Genomic DNA, 18134 nt, shown 5'->3' on the forward strand with positions numbered 1-18134 from the left:
TATTGTTGGTTTAATAAAACTCAGCTTGTTATTCTGCTTCAGACTTTAATTATTGTTGGGGTTTAATAAAACTCAACTTGTCACTCTGCTTCAGACTTTAATTATTGTTGGGGTTTAATAAAACTCAGCTTGTCACTCTGCTTCAGACTTTAATTATTGTTGGGGTTTAATAAAACTCAGCTTGTCACTCTGCTTCAGACTTTAATTATTGTTGGTTTAATAAAACTCAGCTTGTTATTCTGCTTCAGACTTTAATTATTGTTGGGGTTTAATAAAACTCAACTTGTCACTCTGCTTCAGACTTTAATTATTGTTGGGGTTTAATAAAACTCAGCTTGTTACTCTGCTTCAGACTTTAATTATTGTTGGGGTTTAATAAAACTCAACTTGTCACTCTGCTTCAGACTTTAATTATTGTTGGGGTTTAATAAAACTCAACTTTTCACTGCTTCAGACTTTAATTATTGTTGGGGTTTAATAAAACTCAGCTTGTCACTCTGGTTCAGACTTTAATTATTGTTGGTTTAATAAAACTCAGCTTGTTATTCTGCTTCAGACTTTAATTATTGTTGGGGTTTAATAAAACTCAACTTGTCACTCTGCTTCAGACTTTAATTATTGTTGGGGTTTAATAAAACTCAGCTTGTCATTCTGCTTCAGACTTTAATTATTGTTGGTTTAATAAAACTCAGCTTGTTATTCTGCTTCAGACTTTAATTATTGTTGGGGTTTAATAAAACTCAACTTGTCACTCTGCTTCAGACTTTAATTATTGTTGGGGTTTAATAAAACTCAGCTTGTCACTCTGCTTCAGACTTTAATTATTGTTGGGGTTTAATAAAACTCAGCTTGTCACTCTGCGTCAGACTTTAATTATTGTTGGTTTAATAAAACTCAGCTTGTCACTCTGCTTCAGACTTTAATTATTGTTGGTTTAATAAAACTCAGCTTGTCACTCTGCTTCAGACTTTAATTATTGTTGGTTTAATAAAACTCAGCTTGTCACTCTGCGCTCTCTACGTTTCACTTTACCAGTTTTAATATACAAATTGTTTTGCATGTAAAAATTAGTGAATATTGTTATATCTTAATATCAAATTTGATTTAAAAATGTAAAATTAAATGTTTTTTTCGTACAGGATTGTGGAGTTAAATAGAATGTTAATCACAAAAGTAAACTAGAAAAAAAAATAAATATCCTTGTTTATTTCATGTTGTTTTTTCTTTTTTAATTTAACGAGCGAAGAATTTCCTATTTTTCAGAACATTTTCCGTAACTTTCTTAAAAACTTTATTACTGGAGAATGTCTTATTCGATCGGCTTCAAATTTTCAAGGCTTGTGTAATATATCTTGAGCAAGATTCATGCGACTATTTACGTGCGTTGTGACCTATGAACAGTGCTACATAGACCATTACCAAACACACACACACACACACACACACACACACACACACACACACACATACACATCATATGGGCGCCTGGCAAACCTTGAGAACAACTTTCCGATACCGTAATAAGGAATCGTTCAAGACACTGTACACCGTGTACGTCAGGCCCATACTGGAGTATGCAGCACCTGTTTGGAACCCGCACTTGATAAAGCACGTCAAGAAACTAGAGAAAATGCAAAGGTTTGCGACAAGGTTAGTTCCACAGCTAAGGGGAATGTCTTATGAAGAAAGGTTAAGGGAAATTGGCCTGACGACACTAGAGGACAGGAGGGTCAGGGGAGACATGATAACGACATATAAAATACTGCGCGGAATAGACAAGGTGGACAAAGACAGGATGTTCCAGGGAGGGGACACAGAAACAAGAGGTCACAATTGGAAGTTGAAGACACAGATGAGTCAGAGAGATATTAGGAAGTATTTCTTCAGTCATAGAGTTGTTAGGCAGTGGAATAGCCTAGAAAGTGACGTAGCGGAGGCAGGAACCATACATAGTTTTAAGACGAGGTATGATAAAGCTCATGGAGCGGGGAGAGAGAGGACCGAGTAGCAACCGATGAAGAGGCGGGGCCAGGAGCTAGGACTCGACCCCTGGAACCACAAATAGGTGAGTACACACACACACACCAGGAGCTAAGACTCGACCCCTGCGACCACAAATAGGTGAGTACACACAGTCGTATTATTTATCTTCTTCATTTACACACAATATAGAAGTTGGTGTTCATTGGTGCTTTGTGTTCATTGCAGGTTTTGGAGTGTGTTTAACTTGACCATAACAAATGCGGCACTTCAAGTAAGTAAAGTGCATTACCTGCACACTTACCCAGTTTTCTTATAGTGACCAGCAGTGTTGAGTGAACTAAGTAACTCTAGGTAGTGGCTGCTTTAAGGAACTATGTTAGAGGCATTATAGCTCTTGCTGACTCTCAGATGTCCTACTGAGTGTCAGCACTATACTGTGACCTCCAGTGACATGTCTTACTGAGTGTCAGCACTATATTGTGACCTCCAGTGACATGTCTTACTGAGTGTCAGCACTATATTGTGACCTCCAGTGACATGTCTTACTGAGTGTCAGCACTATATTGTGACCTCCAGTGACATGTCTTACTGAGTGTCAGCACTATATTGTGACCTCCAGTGACATGTCTTACTGAGTGTCAGCACTATATTGTGACCTCCAGTGACATGTCTTACTGAGTGTCAGCACTATACTGTAGATTAATGTTGGCTGTGTTATAGTTTATAAGGCTGACAGTGCTTACTAACTCTCTCTTAAGTGATATTTCGTTCTCTGTTGGAGTGGTGATGGTACAAGTGATTGTACTGGATGTTTTGAGGGGTGATGGTACAAGTGATTGTACTGGATGTTTGGAGGGGTGATGGTACAAGTGATTGAACTGGGTGTTTGGAGGGGTGATGGTACAAGTGATTGAACTGGGTGTTTGGAGGGGTGATGGTACAAGTGATTGAACTGGGTGTTTGGAGGGGTGATGGTACAAGTGATTGAACTGGGTGTTTGGAGGGGTGATGGTACAAGTGATTGAACTGGGTGTTTGGAGGGGTGATGGTACAAGTGATTGAACTGGGTGTTTGGAGGGGTGATGGTACAAGTGATTGAACTGGGTGTTTGGAGGGGTGATGGTACAAGTGATTGAACTGGGTGTTTGGAGGGGTGATGGTACAAGTGATTGAACTGGGTGTTTGGAGGGGTGATGGTACAAGTTGTTGTACTGGAGGTTTTAATTTGTTGTCTATGATTCTTGCATAATTATAATATTGGGTGTACTAGTGTGTCTCACAACACTACGCAAGTGTTGTATAATAGTGGGTGTACTAGTGTGTCTTACAACACTACGCAAGTGTTGTATAATAGTGGGTGTACTAGTGTGTCTTACAACACTACGCAAGTGTTGTATAATAGTGGGTGTACTAGTGTGTCTCACAACACTACGCAAGTGTTGTATAATAGTGGGTGTACTAGTATGTCTTACAACACTACGCAAGTGTTGTATAATAGTGGGTGTACTAGTGTGTCTCACAACACTACACAAGTGTTGTATAATAGTGGGTGTACCAGTGTGTCTTACAACACTACACAAGTGTTGTATAATAGTGGGTGTACTAGTGTGTCTTACAACACTACACAAGTGTTGTATAATAGTGGGTGTACTAGTGTGTCTTACAACACTACACAAGTGTTGTATAATAGTGGGTGTACTAGTGTGTCTCACAACACTACACAAGTGTTGTATAATAGTGGGTGTACTAGTGTGTCTTACAACACTTCCCTCATTCTATTTTTAAGTTATAATTTTTGTTTAAATATTGGAGGAAGATGTTAAGCATCACGTCAATCATTGTGTTGGAGAATATAACACAGCAGAGTCTTCATCAAGTATAAATAGAAACACCATCGTTTTACCTCTGTTGATTCATGTCTCTCAGGTAATGTTGCTTTGAACACTCCGGAGACAAGGTGGTGTAGAGAAGGTTGGGTTACTATGTATGTTGTAGTTACAGTGTTATTGTTATGTTACAAGGTGGTGTAGAGAAGGTTGGGTTACTATGTATGTTGTAGTTACAGTGTTATTGTTATGTTACAAGGTGGTGTAGAGAAGGCTGCTGCTGCTGCAGCAGTAGGAGGAACAGTAGCAGTAACAGCAATAATAGTAGCAGCAACAGCTGCAGCATCACAGCAGCAGGAACAGCAGTAACAGCAGCAACAGCAGCAGCAGCAGCAGCAGCAGTAGTAGTAATAGCAACAGCTGCAACAGGAACAGTAGTAGTAGCAGCAACAGCAGCAGCAGCAGTAATAGCAGCAGGAACAGCAACAACAACAGGAACAGCAACAACAACAACAGCAGCAGAAGCAGCAGCTGAAGCAGCAGCAGCAGCAACACAGCAGCAAGAGGTACAACAAAATCAGCAGAAATAGCAGCAGCAGCTGCCGCCTCCATCGCACTTAACTTCCCACACCACTTAGATCAATTAAATTCTCCCTGCTTCCTTCAATCCTTCCTACCTTCCTTCTTACCTTCAGTCCTCCCATCTTCTTTTATGACTCCCTCTCCCTTTATCTGCCTTACCCCTCCCTTCTCCTTCCTTCTTACCTTCCTTCCCTTCGTCCTTCTCTTTATTTATCCCTCCTATCCACCGTTTACTTTTTTCTCTACATCGCTCTATCTTTAATAATTTATTTTTATTTAAACTTTCTCTTTATAGGTATTTACTTTGTGAGCCCAACACATGGGTCCAACACATGAGCCCAACACATGAGCCCAACACATGAGCCCAACACATGAGCCCAACACATGAGCCCAACACATGAGCCCAACACATGAGCCCAACACATGAGCCCAACACATGAGCCCAACACATGAGCCCAACACATGAGCCCAACACATGAAACCCAACACATGAGCCCAACACATGAGCCCAACACATGAGCCCAACACATGAGCCCAACACATGAGCCCAACACATGAACCCAACACATGGGTCCGATACATGAAACCCAACACATGAGCCCAACACATGAGCCCAACACATGAGCCCAACACATGAACCCAACACATGGGTCCGATACATGAAACCCAACACATGAGCCCAACACATGAGCCCAACACATGAGCCCAACACATGAGCCCAACACATGAGCCCAACACATGAGCCCAACACATGAACCCAACACATGGGTCCGATACATGAAACCCAACACATGAGCCCAACACATGGGTCCGACACATGAGCCCAACACGGGTACGACACATGAGCCTAACACATGAGCCCAACACATGGGTCCGACACATGAGCCCAACACATGGGTCCGACACATGAGCCCAACACGGGTACGACACATGAGCCTAACACATGAGCCCAACACATGAGCCCAACACATGGGTTCGACACATGAAACCCAACACATGAGCCCAACACATGGGTCCGACACATGAGCCCAACACATGAGCCCAACAGATGGGTCCGACACATGAAACCCAACACATGAGCCCAACACATGGGTCCGACACATGAAACCAAACACATGAGCCCAACACATGGGTCCGACACATGAAACCAAACACATGAGCCCAACACATGGGTCCGACACATGAGCCCAACACATGGGTCCGACACATGAGCCCAACACATGGGTCCGACACATGAACCCAACACATGGGTCCGACACATGAGCCCAACACATGGGTCCGACACATGGGTTCGACACATGATCCCCAATACATGAGTCCAACGCATTGGTCCAATACATGAGTCTAACACATGAGCCCAATACATGGGTCCAACAGATGGGTTCGACACAGTCCAACACATGGGTCCAGCACATGGGTTCGACACATGGGTTCAACGCATAAGCCCAACACATGAGCCCAACACCTGACCCTAACACATGCACAAAATCTAAATATACATAAAATTAATTTTAAAAATATCTGTTTTAAATCCTAAAACTTAACACACAAAATTGTGTGAGAGTATATTTCCAACCCACCAAGCGAATTTTTGGCTGGTGTGTGTGTACTCGCCTGTTTGTGGTTGCAGGGGTCGAGTCATAGCTCCTGACCCCGCCTCTTCACTGATCGCTACTAGGTCCTCCCTCTCCCACCCCCATGAGCTTCGTCATACCTTGTCTTAGAACTGTGTGTGTGTGTGTATACACTTCATATGTCAACAAATCAGCCATATCCCACTGAGACAGGGTGATCTAAAATGAAAAACGAAAGTTTCTCTTTTTAAATTGAGTACTGTATACAGGAGAAGGGGTTACTAGCCCCTTGTTCCCGGCATTTTAGTTGCCTCTTACGACACGCATGGCTTACGGGGGAAGGATTCTGTTCGACTTCCTCATGGAGACAGGAAATAAACAAGAACAAGAACTAGTAAGAAAATAGAAAACCCAGTGGTGTGTTTATATATATGCTTGTACATGCGTGTGTAGTGTGACCTAAGTGTAAGTAGAAGTAGCAAAACTTTGCATGTTTATGAGTCGGAAAAAAGACACCAGCAATCCTGCCATCATGTAAAACATTATATAGATATGTCGTGCCGAATAGGTGAAATTCGTTAATTAGCAAGAACTCATTTAAAATTAAGTTGTTTCAAAAATTTTCTCTTGTACGTTTAAAGATATATTTTTGTATTAATGTTAATGTAAAAATTTATAATTTTGTAGCAAAAGAACTTCAGAAAACTTACCTAACCTTATTATAACAAACACAATTTAAATTAGCCTAATCCAGCTAAATATATTTTAGATAAGTTTACAATAATTTAATAATAAACAAACACAATGAAATAAATTTTTTTTCGTTAGGTTCTGAATGATTTTTGCGAAATTATTGCATACACAAATTTTTGCTTGCCTTATTCGGCAAGAAGAGCGTTGTCAAAATCGCAAGTTTACCTATTCGGCACGACATATATATATATATATATATATATATATATATATATATATATATATATATATATATATATATATATATATATATATATATAATTTGAAAAGTATAAACGTGAATACATATATATAATCCATTTTGTAATATAAATAGTATTATTCTTGTACAAGATAAGTTTTCCCTCAACACGTGATTGCTTCTAAAATTAGCAAAGTTAAAAATATTAGATATTGCGAGGATGTCAGCCTTTAATTATAAAATAATTTGTTAAATTATACGTCACTGTGCTAAATTTATCCGCTAGATACTATGATTGGAGGCGTAGATGGGTGTCAAGATAACCCCCAGCTCCCACCCTCAGTGGTGGAGGTGGTGTGAACGTAAAGGTATGTTGTAATCTCCTCCCTCAGTGATGAGGGTATGAACATCTTCCCTCCTCAACTCTGATGGTGATAGTATGTTCCTCCCACCTTCTTCAGTTGTGGTTATTTTGTGTACCTCCCACCTTCCACAATAGTTATGGTAAGAAGTATCATTATCTTTCTCAGTGACCTCTCCCACAGTACCTGGTAGCTGATCGTTGGACCATGTTCTGTCTGTATGCTGCTTTGTGCCCTTCCAGGTTATAGTATGACTGCTTCCCTGCTGCCCTTTCAGGTTTATCACTTGGACACTACAACTATCCTGAGTTTCTTCCGGAGTCGTCTGCACTTTCCCTATGGAGATCCTCCCGGTTCAATCTGGTGATCTTTCTCTGAATCTCCGTAGTGAAGTGCTGGGTCCTTTCCACCGGTTTTGAGGTCATTGTACATCTGACAACGCGGCTCATGCTGGGGTCTTTTGGTAGAAGGGAAGAGCTCTTTTTTCTCTTGTGCAAGGCCTTGTGCTAGGTTAAGTAGGTTCGTCAGGAAACAGGACAAGTGTTTCATGACGTGGGTCTTTTTGTCGCTTCATGTTCGGATGTGGACTGCCTTCCCGTCGCTGGTCAATACTCATTTTCTGGCCAGTAATATTTTGTGGTAAGTTTGTGGTGGTTATTCCGAATATGTCATCGGTTTTGCTTGATTGGCTCTAGCTCTTGATAAATTTGGTATCCCATTGTAAAACATAAAAGATGGGAAAAATATTGATCAGGCGGGGCTAACTTACAAATCGCATTGAAATTATTTTTTAGAACATGTAAAAGTCAAATCATGTAATACATGATTTGACTAGCACTTCATTCTATATAAGAGATTGACATTGTAAGATAATTCAGATACCACTAATTTCTGTATATGAAAACGTTGTACGATTTTCTTTTATGTTGGTCATCAGCACAATTTTGTTGAGTGAACAATTGGAAGAGATGCATATTGGTTACCATTTTACAGTAAGACACATTTCAACGTTTTAATGGAGCTGTCTATAAATAGTCGTCAATCTCCTGGTCGATATTCAAGTCCCATTCGAAGTGGTCCAGGAATGTTATTGCAGTATACAAGTTCCTCATCTTGGCTGAAGGAAGGAAGGAGTTCAACCTCTCTTGTCTGATAAGCTCTAATTTTAACTTCTTGTTGTAGACAGTTCTTTTCTTTTAGTCTGGATGCTGAAAGTTCAGATGCATACTTTGACAGACTGAGGTCACGTACCAGATCATTGAGTTCTTCATGGGAGAACTGTTGGAGTGTTGAATTGTTTACTTCATATTCACTTCCACTGCTCTCACCTGTGTTACATCCTAACCCTGAGTTTCTTCAACATCTGTCAACGGAAGGTCAGGCAGTATTGTAAACACTGGTATGGGAACATCTTCACTGTGTGGCACAGGTCTTCTTGCTGTCTCCAAATCAGGATATTCCTAGTTGATTTTCTTGTATCGATTAAAACCTTTCACATTCGCCATGCAGACGTAACAGTGGTCGTGGTGGTTTTTCGGCTCTCTCCACACCACAGGTACATCGAAGTTTAAACTTTTCCCTTGCCTATTTTCTCACTATCGTAAGCATTCTACACATGTTTTGCAAACCATATGGGGAACCCAAGACTTGTCTTGTTCTCCAAGCGTCAATCCAAAATGAACAAGATAAGCTTGTTTTACAAAATCTGTGATGTTTCTTCTTTGTTTTTGTGAAGAGTATTTGCCACAAATTAGCAAAATGCATTGGGATTGTTTAAGCAGACTCTTCGTGAAGAACTTATGTTTATCTGGAAAAAAAATAAAGGTTACAGTATTGTAATGTGGTCGTTGTTGATACAACTCTTTTCGTTAAATATGAAATAATTTAAAAATAAAATTCTTATCTTTATTAAAACTACGCATACGAATTGTCACTATATATACACACACCTTATGGCTAAGTTCCCTGTTAATTGAGGGTAGGTAAGCAATACTTCATGAACTAGAGCCATTTTGATGAACTTACTGCCATTTTCCAATTCAGCAACCCCAGAATACCCTAAATATCTTCAAATATCTTGGACAACAATTTTTTTTTTTTGACCAGTGTAATTTGTCCTCGTTGGGTTGTCTCCCTTCCTTGCACCACTCCTAAGATGTGTCTTTATAGGCACTGGATGGGGATCCATTAGTGTTGTGGCATATTTTTTGAGGTATGTCTTGGGTCATGCTTCGTGGATAAGAACATTTGCTGATCGACTCAAAGAGCGAAAGTGGTGGTGGTGGTGGGTTTATGGTGATACATGATAAGGATTGATGTTGTGTACAGTTACATAGCGAGTTTTGAATCCTGTGCAGCTCCATGAGGTCATCGCTGTTGTCGTCCTGATGGCTGGCTGATGTGAATTCTTGTTCACTGTCAGCTAGGATTCGAAGCGCACACTCTTAGCCCTGGCCCAGTATGCTCCTGTCAACCCTGTGGTCCGAAAGATCCAGGAGTAGTTAGCCTGTCTCCATAGCTGGCACAAAGATATGGTATTGTGTTGGTGTCCGGGCCATGCCGGGAAAATGAGCAGGTGGGTAATGAGGCGAAGGCCAGTACTGTGAGTTTACTGTATAGCATACTTGTACCTCACATGGACTTCAAGTGCCACATACATAAATGTCGTTTGACAGTGGTTGGCCCAGTGGGCCCTACTGACGTGTAACAGGTTATACAGAATTCGACAGGATGGGAGTGTTTGCCTCTTCTTCAGTATTAATCGTCACTGTGAGGCGATTTCCTGTACATTGAGGCTCAGGCGCACGCACGCACGCCCATGCACACGCGCGCGCGCGCAAGAACACACACACACACACACACACACACACACACACACACACACACACACACACACACACACACACACACACACACACACACACACACGTACACACACGTACACACACGTACACACACGTACACACACGTACACACACGTACACACACGTACGCACACGCACACACACGCACACATGCACACACATGCACACACATGCACACACATGCACACACATGCACGCACATGTCAGCATAGCTACTGAATCCACCATTGTTCCTCATCATCCTGCCAGCAATGGGTTAGCAGAACGAACCAATAAGAAAGTACTTGATGTCTTGAGAGCCACTATCAACCCCAATAGTGAAACTTGGGATGAAGTTATACCAGATGTTCGATGTGTCATAAATTCTGCTTACAATGCTTCCATAGGTGACACTCTACATTATGCACTGTACGGTGTAGACAAGCGTTTAACCTATGAGTTGTTATATTCCACTCCGAAACCCAATTATAATCCTGATGATTTCATAGCAACTCTTACCAGCATAGCTCAAAGTGTTTTTAGAAGAATCCGTGAAACACTTCATAAATCAACAGCAGAATTTACTAGAGTAACTAATAGCCGTGCTAAGCCGACAAAAGTTAAAGTGGGTTCGAGAGTAATGTTGACTAATTTCAGTAAAACATCCGCAAAGCCTAAGCTCGATCAAAAGTTTTTTGGCCCTTATCGAGTAGTTGAACATATCAATGGCAATAAGTATAAGGTTAGAGAAATTAGTACTGGTCAGTACAAAAAATCACATCTAGATCATATGAAGTTAGTATGCGATGTTGATGATATTGCTACCCAGACTAATGTGACAGATGCTGACAGTCCTCCTGACTCTGTACCCTCTACCTCTAATACTCAGCCAGATAATCAACCCGAATGTCGTTATTCCTTGCGTACTCGACAAGTAATGAGAAACCCACAAGTATCTTTTGTAGATACTCGTTCAGATCGCCCTCAGTCAAGGCATGTGTTAGCCATTGCAGAAGAATTCGATCCACCCAAAGATGATAACCATTCTGCGTATGTAAATCTTACCCTTGCAGAGTTGGGTTTAAATGTACATAGTCTGTATAATTAGATGTCCAAGATGAATGAAGTTCTCAACTGTGTGTTTTGTTATCAGCTGATCAGTTTTCAGAATTTTTTTTTTTTGTGTTCACGTTCCCTCCGAATTCTGAGAATTTAGCAGTAATGATCTGTGTGCAACAGATTTGCCTTTGCTGTTAATTACTTTCACCTTTGTAAATATATATTTATTCTTCCTCAGAATCCGTAGAGTGCATGAATACAGACCGATCGATCAAATTCCATCCTTTATGATACCTTGATTTGTTCTTATAATTCGTAATGCATTACGTTAAAACCCATTACGTTAAAACCCATTATGTTAACATCCATTATGATACCATCCATTAGTTCTAAGTTACATATGTCTTTGTTATTGTATAGAATCAGCCCAGAGCCACCTGCCTGTTCAGCCTATAGCGTTGTATGGTATGTCGAGACGACATACGTAACATGACCGAGCTGTCAGCATAGCCACTGAATCCCCTGTATATGTATAGCTTATCTGAGTGTCATAGTACCATCCATATGTTTTACATACACAACCCTTTTGCTGGGCCTAGTGACTGTATGACGTCACTGGATGTGGCATGAGTGCGTGAGATGCGCTACCTCGACCTCAATCCACGCATAGGTCTACACTAGGCAACACACGGCAGGTTGAGCTCCCTTTTCTCACACTCTGCAATATAGTGTTACCATCCAACAAGTGTATTTATCTTCAACCTTCATATCTCCTTCGAACTCCCACGACACACACACATGCACACACATGCCAGGAGCGGTGACTCGACCCCTGCAACCACAACTAGGTGAGTACACACATGTATTCACACACACACACACACACACACACACACACACACACACACACACACACACACTGGAGTTCTATGACATGGTGACAGCAGTAAGACAAGAGAGAGAGGGGTGGGTGGATTGCATTTTCTTGGACTGCAAGAAGGCGTTTGACACAGTTCCACACAAGAGATTAGTGCAAAAACTGGAGGACCAAGCAGGCATAAAAGGGAAGGCACTACAATGGATCAGGGAATACTTGTCAGGAAGACAGCAGCGAGTAATGGTACGTGGCGAGGTGTCAGAGTGGGCACCTGTGACCAGCGGGGTCCCACAGGGGTCAGTCCTAGGACCAGTGCTGTTTCTGGTATTTGTGAACGACATGAGGGAAGGAATAGACTCCGAGGTGTCCCTGTTTGCAGATGACGTGAAGTTGATGAGAAGAATTCATTCGATCGAAGACCAGGCAGAACTACAAAGGGATCTGGACAGGCTGCAGACCTGGTCCAGCAATTGGCTCCTAGAGTTCAATCCCACCAAGTGCAAAGTCATGAAGATTGGGGGAAGGGCAAAGAAGACCGCAGACAGAGTACAGTCTAGGGGGCCAGAGACTACAAACCTCACTCAAGGAAAAAGATCTTGGGGTGAGTATAACACCAGGCACATCTCCTGAAGCGCACATCAACCAAATAACTGCTGCAGCATATTGGCGCCTGGCAAACGTCAGAACAGCATTCCGACATCTTAATAAGGAATCGTTCAGGACCCTGTACACCGTGTACGTTAGGCCCATATTGGAGTATGCGGCACCAGTTTGGAACCCACACCTAGCCAAGCACGTAAAGAAACTAGAGAAAGTGCAAAGGTTTGCAACAAGACTAGTCCCAGAGCTAAGAGGTATGTCCTACGAGGAGAGGTTAAGGGAAATCAACCTGACGACACTGGAGGACAGGAGAGATAGGGGGGATATGATAACGACTTACAAAATACTGAGAGGAATTGACAAGGTAGACAAAGACAGGATGTTCCAGAGATTGGACACAGCAACAAGGGGACACAGTTGGAAGTTGAAGACATAGATGAATCATAGGGATGTTAGGAAGTATTTCTTCAGCCACAGAGTAGTCAGGAAGTGGAATAGTTTGGGAAGCGATGTAGTGGAGGCAGGATCCATACATAGCTTTAAGCAGAGGTATGATAAAGCTCATGGTTCAGGGAGAGTGACCTAGTAGCGATCAGTGAAGAGGCGGGGCCAGGAGCTTGGACTCGACCCCTGCACCCTCAATTAAGTGGGTACAACTAGGTGAGTATACACACACACACACACACACGGTGAAACATGATAACGACATACAAAATACTGCGTGGAATAGACAAGATGTTCCAGAGAGGGGACACAGAAACAATGGGTCACTCTTGGAAGTTGAAGACTCAGATGAGTCACAGGGATGTTAGGAACATATTTCTTCATTTATAGTGTGGTCAGGAAGTGGAACAGTCTGGTGAGTGATGTAGTGGAGGCAGGAACCATACATAGCTTTAAGACGAGGTATGATAAAGCTCATGGAGAAGGGAGAGAGAGGACCTAGTAGCGTTCAGTGAAGAGGCATGGCCACGAGCTGAGTCTCGATCCTTGCTACCACAATTAGGTGAGTACATGCACACACATGCACACACATGCGCACACGTGCGCGCACACACACACACACACACACACACACACACACACACACACACACACACACACACACACACACACACACACACACACACACACACACACATCGGAGCCAGGAGCTATGAATCGACCCCTGCAACCTCAATTAGGTGAGTACACGCACACACACAAGAGAGGGAGATATAATGACATAAAATACTGAGAGGAATTGACATGGTGGACAAAGAGAGGATGTTCCAGAGATGGGACACAGTTGGAAGTTGAAGACTCAGATGAATCACAGGGATGTTAGGAAGTATTTCTTCAGTCACAGAATTGTTAGAGTGGAATAGTCTGGGAAGTGATGTAGTGGAGGCAGGATCCATACATAGCTTTAAGAAGAGGTATGATATTATAGGTCATGGAGCAGGAAGAGTGATCTAGTAGCAGCCAGTGAAGAGGTGGGGCCAGGAGCTTTGAACCGATCCCTGCAACCACAACTAGGTGAGTAGTGACGTAGTGGAAGCAGGAACCCTGCATAGTTTTACGACGACGTTTGATAAAGCTGATGGAGCAGGGATAGAGAAGACCTGATAGAGATCAGTGAAGAGGCGGGGCCAGGAGCTACATTTTTCTTGTAGCTGTGTTAATAACATTGTTGTCATCTTTGAACATAAGAGTTTCTGACATCATTACTTTAAAGTTATTTTCGCTTCCTTAGGTTCTGTTGAGCTTTGTACTCGGTACTTGTTTCCGTAAAAAAAAATCGTAGCGGATTTATTGAATTTTTTCTTCACTGTCTATGATATAGCAATCTGGAGATTTGTTGTGTACTCTGTGGACGGTACTCTTGCAGATTATAATGTAGTCAGTAACGTATGAAATAGTGCTATGAATTGCCTCTTCTGTCTGTCAGATATGACATTAAAAAAGAAAATTTAAGTGCGCACTGTATCTTGTGTAAGAAAGTTGTACGCCTGGGGAAGCCTCTTGATATTTTGTTGTTGACTTACGTCCGATTTGTTAGAAAGTTGAATATCCATCTTTTTTTTTTTATCTTACCGATTGATCCTTTTGCACAGACTTTGTGTTCTATTACACCATGATCACATTTGTTGAAGACTTTTGCAAAGTCTGTGTATTACATTGAGATTTTGACTCGCAGTTCTTCCCAGATGTCATTGTCTAAACCTGTGTTATCTTGGTATATGTAATTAATTGTTATGCATTCTTGTGTTCAGCGACCTTGACTCTTAAACTCTGAGTTTGATATAATGGGACATCACTACTGTCTTTTTTTTTTTTTTGTAATTGCTTTATACCACCTTTGTGGAGTGGGGCTATAATTTTAGTTTTTGGTGACCGTGGGATGAGTCTAGACTCTTGTCGCCTTTGGATATTTGGAAGCATGTTTTAAACTTTTTTTCGTCTGTTTTCTTATGACTGTGGAGTTGCAGGAGTGAGAGTCTGGGGCAGAGTGCATGGTCGTGATGTAGATAGCTTCTTCAAAGATATGTGAGATTAGGGTTATGTGGGAAATTATAGATTATTATAATCAAAGAAAGGGGGGGGGGGTGAATTATGGAGATGTTGGTAGAGTGAAGATGGTGGAGCTATCATCTTTCCCTAACTCCCTCCCTCCCTCCCTAGTGAAGATGGTGAAGCTATCATCCTTCCCTCCCTCCCTCCCTCCCTCCCTCCCTAGTGAAGATGGTGAAGCTATCATCCTTCCCTCCCTCCCTCCCTCCCTAGTGAAGATGGTGAAGCTATCATCCTTCCCTCCCTCCCTCCCTCCCTCCCTCCCTCCCTAGTGAAGATGGTGAAGCTATCATCCTTCCCTCCCTCCCTCCCTCCCTAGTGAAGATGGTGAAGCTATCATCCTTCCCTCCCTCCCTAGTGAAGATGGTGAAGCTCTCATCCTTCCCTCCCTCCCTCCCTCCCTAGTGAAGATGGTGAAGCTATCATCCTTCCTTCCCTCCCTCCCTCCCTCCCTAGTGAAGATGGTGAAGCTATCATCCTTCCCTCCCTCCCTCCCTCCCTAGTGAAGATGGTGAAGCTATCATCCTTCCCTCCCTCCCTCCCTCCCTAGTGAAGATGGTGAAGCTATCATCCTTCCCTCCCTCTCTCCCTCCCTAGTGAAGATGGTGAAGCTATCATCCTTCCCTCTCTCCCTCACTAGTGAAGATGATGAAGCTATCATCCTTCCCTCCCTCTCTCCCTCACTAGTGAAGATGGTTAAGCTATCATCCTTCCCTCCCTCCCTCACTAGTGAAGATGGTGAAGCTATCATCCTTCCCTCCCTCCCTCTCTCCCTCCCTAGTGAAGATGGTGAAGCTATCATCCTTCCCTCCCTCCCTCACTAGTGAAGATGGTGAAGCTATCATCCTTCCCTCTCTCCCTCACTAGTGAAGATGGTGAAGCTATCATCCTTCCCTCTCTCCCTCACTAGTGAAGATGGTGAAGCTATCATCCTTCCCTCTCTCCCTCACTAGTGAAGATGGTGAAGCTATCATCCTTCCCTCTCTCCCTCACTAGTGAAGATGGTGAAGCTATCTTCCTTCCCTTTCTCCCTCACTAGTGAAGATGATGAGGTTATCATCCTTCCCTCTCTCCCTCACTAGTAAAGATGGTGAAGCTATCTTCCTTCCCTCTCTCCCTCACTAGTGAAGATGGTGAAGCTATCATCCTTCCCTCTCTCCCTCACTAGTGAAGATGGTGAAGCTATCATCCTTCCCTCTCTCCCTCACTAGTGAAGATGGTGAGGCTATCATCCTTCCCTCCCTCCCTCACTAGTGAAGATGGTGAGGCTATCATCCTTCCCTCTCTCCCTCACTAGTGAAGATGGTGAAGCTATCATCCTTCTCTCTCTCCCTCACTAGTGAAGATGGTGAGGCTATCATCCTTCCCTCTCTCCCTCAGTAGTGAAGATGGTGAAGCTATCATCCTTCCCTCTCTCCCTCACTAGTGAAGATGGTGAGGCTATCATCCTTCCCTCTCTCCCTCACTAGTGAAGATGGTGAAGCTATCATCCTTCCCTCCCTCCCTCACTAGTGAAGATGGTGAGGCTATCATCCTTCCCTCCCTCCCTCACTAGTGAAGATGGTGAAGCTATCATCATTCCCTCTCTCCCTCACTAGTGAAGATGGTGAGGCTATCATCCTTCCCTCCCTCCCTCCCTAGTGAAGATGGTGAAGCTATCATCCTTCCCTCTCTCCCTCACTAATGAAGATGGTGAGGCTATCATCCTTCCCTCCCTCCCTCCCTAGTGAAGATGGTGAAGCTATCATCCTTCCCTCTCTCCCTCACTAGTGAAGATGGTGAAGCTATCATCCTTCCCTCTCTCCCTCACTAGTGAAGATGGTGAAGCTATCATCCTTCCCTCTCTCCCTCACTAGTGAAGATGGTGAGGCTATCATCCTTCTCTCCCTCCCTCACTAGTGAAGATGGTAAAGCTATCATCCTTCCCTCCCTCCCTCCCTAGTGAAGATGGTGAGGCTATCATCCTTCCCTCTCTCCCTCACTAGTGAAGATGGTGAAGCTATCATCCTTCCCTCTCTCCCTCACTAGTGAAGATGGTGAAGCTTTCATCCTTCCCTCCCTCCCTCACTAGTGAAGATGGTGAAGCTATCATCCTTCCCTCTCTCCCTCACTAGTGAAGATGGTGAAGCTATCATCCTTCCCTCTCTCCCTCACTAGTGAAGATGATGAGGCTATCATCCTTCCCTCTCTCCCTCACTAGTGAAGATGGTGAGGCTATCATCCTTCCCTCCCTCCCTCACTAGTGAAGATGGTGAAGCTATCATCCTTCCCTCCCTCCCTCACTAGTGAAGATGGTGAAGCTATCATCCTTCCCTCCCTCCCTCCCTCACTAGTGAAGATGGTGAAGCTATCATCCTTCCCTCTCTCCCTCACTAGTGAAGATGGTAAAGCTTTCATCCTTCCCTCCCTCCCTCCCTAGTGAAGATGGTGAGGCTATCATCCTTCCCTCTCTCCCTCACTAGTGAAGATGGTGAGGCTATCATCCTTCCCTCTCTCCCTCACTAGTGAAGATGGTGAAGCTTTCATCCTTCCCTCCCTCCCTCACTAGTGAAGATGGTGAGGCTATCATCCTTCCCTCTCTCCCTCACTAGTGAAGATGGTGAAGCTATCATCCTTCCCTCTCTCCCTCACTAGTGAAGATGGTGAAGCTTTCATCCTTCCCTCTCTCCCTCACTAGTGAAGATGATGAGGCTATCATCCTTCCCTCTCTCCCTCACTAGTGAAGATGGTGAAGCTATCATCCTTCCCTCTCTCCCTCACTAGTGAAGATGGTGAAGCTATCATCCTTCCCTCTCTCCCTCACTAGTGAAGATGGTGAAGCTATCATCCTTCCCTCTCTCCCTCACTAGTGAAGATGGTGAAGCTATCATCCTTCCCTCTCTCCCTCACTAGTGAAGATGATGAGGCTATCATCCTTCCCTCCCTCCCTCCCTCACTAGTG

The 18134-nt window shown here is 43.2% G+C and overlaps 1 protein-coding gene across 10 annotated transcripts in view; it reads left to right on the forward strand.

Moving 5' to 3' along the window:
• Positions 1–18134, forward strand: part of disp (RND transporter family member dispatched) — a 753128-nt gene that overhangs the window by 352540 nt on the left and 382454 nt on the right. For 7 of the 10 annotated variants that reach the window (XM_070096023.1, XM_070096020.1, XM_053788156.2 and 4 more), the window contains one exon: positions 2209–2254. The exons of the other annotated variants lie outside the window; for them this stretch is intronic. The gene's annotated coding sequence lies outside the window, so the exon portion shown is untranslated. The remainder of the gene's footprint in view (positions 1–2208; positions 2255–18134) is intronic. 10 annotated transcript variants of the gene reach the window in all.

Source organism: Cherax quadricarinatus, chromosome 52, assembly GCF_038502225.1.
Source record: "Cherax quadricarinatus isolate ZL_2023a chromosome 52, ASM3850222v1, whole genome shotgun sequence".
NCBI classification, from domain to species: Eukaryota; Metazoa; Arthropoda; class Malacostraca; order Decapoda; family Parastacidae; genus Cherax; species Cherax quadricarinatus.